Source organism: Hevea brasiliensis, chromosome 1 (genome assembly GCF_030052815.1).
Source record: "Hevea brasiliensis isolate MT/VB/25A 57/8 chromosome 1, ASM3005281v1, whole genome shotgun sequence".
In the NCBI taxonomy this organism is placed as follows: domain Eukaryota; kingdom Viridiplantae; phylum Streptophyta; class Magnoliopsida; order Malpighiales; family Euphorbiaceae; genus Hevea; species Hevea brasiliensis.
In genome coordinates, this window is record NC_079493.1 from 8,050,807 (window position 1) to 8,052,011 (window position 1,205).

General features: G+C 39.7%; 1 non-coding gene across 1 annotated transcript; it reads right to left on the minus strand.

The window, feature by feature from the left end:
- Nucleotides 1-272: 272 nt before the first annotated feature.
- Nucleotides 273-379, minus strand: LOC131169855 (small nucleolar RNA R71). The gene has a single exon (XR_009140786.1). It is a non-coding gene; the product is annotated as a small nucleolar RNA R71 (small nucleolar RNA).
- Nucleotides 380-1,205: the final 826 nt, after the last annotated feature.

The following is a 1,205-nucleotide window of genomic DNA, read 5'->3' on the forward strand; positions in this document are numbered from 1 at the left end:
AGCCTGCACTCTGTCAGATGGTACAACAATCACAATTTGGAGGAAATCCAAGTGAAAGTCCACATGTGCATCTAGCACACTTTCTTGAGATCAGTGATATGTTGAAGATAAATGGAGTTTCTGATGATGCAATTCGACTCAGATTATTTCCTTTTTCTCTGAAGGACCGAGCTAGAGAGTGGTTACATTCTTTGCCACCGGGTTCTATCACAACATAGGATGAACTTTCTCAAGCATTTTTAGCTCAATATTTTCCACCAAGCAAGATAACTAAGCTAAGAAATGAGCTGACTTCTTTCAAACCTAGAGATGATGAGAGCTTGTATGAAGCATGGGAGAGGTACAAGGATTTGCAAAGGAGATGTCCACATCATGGGATTCCTAAGTGGATGCTTGTTCAACACTTTTACAATGGAGTTTCACCAGCTATTAGAAGTACAATTGATGCATCTTCTGGAGGTGATCTTATGGAGAAATCTGAAGATGAAGCTTTTTCTGCTCTTGATAAAATTGCTTATAACAACTACCAATGGAGTTGTGAGAGGAATGAGATCAAGAAACCAGCTGGTATGTTTGAGCTTGATGCCATGAATATGATTAATGCTAAGTTTGATGCTTTGACAAGGGAGATGGACAAGCTAAGCATGAAAGTAGATTCTTCAGCTGGAGGTTCTAGTAATTCGAGAAGTTGGAGTGCAAATGTCAATTGTGCAGAGATTTTTCTGCACTTAATCAAAATTTTCAAGTGAGCAAGTGGATTATGTGGGAACTACAATCAAAGACCGTGTGGTAACCCATTTTCGCAACTTATGATCCAAAGATGGAGAAACCACCCCAATTTCTCTTGGGGAGGTAGACAAGGGCAAAATCAGAATTTTCAAAGAACCTTACGGATATCAACAACATCAGAATTTTCAGCAGAATAGAGGTCCTCCTCTTGGAATTTCTAAACCTCAAAATGCACCTGCTCCACCTCTACCACAACAAGCACAACCAGACAAGACAGCTAGATTGGAAGCTATGATTGAAACTCTACTTGTGAGCCATCAAAGTGAACAAGAAATGATTTCTCAATTAGCATCTAAAGTGGATCAAATGGCAACACACAACAAGATGTTAGAGAATCAAATAGCTCAACAAGCTAGCTCTTCAAGTAACAAAGCATTTGGGAAGCTCCCTAGCCAGCTAGAAAATTCAAGGGAGCA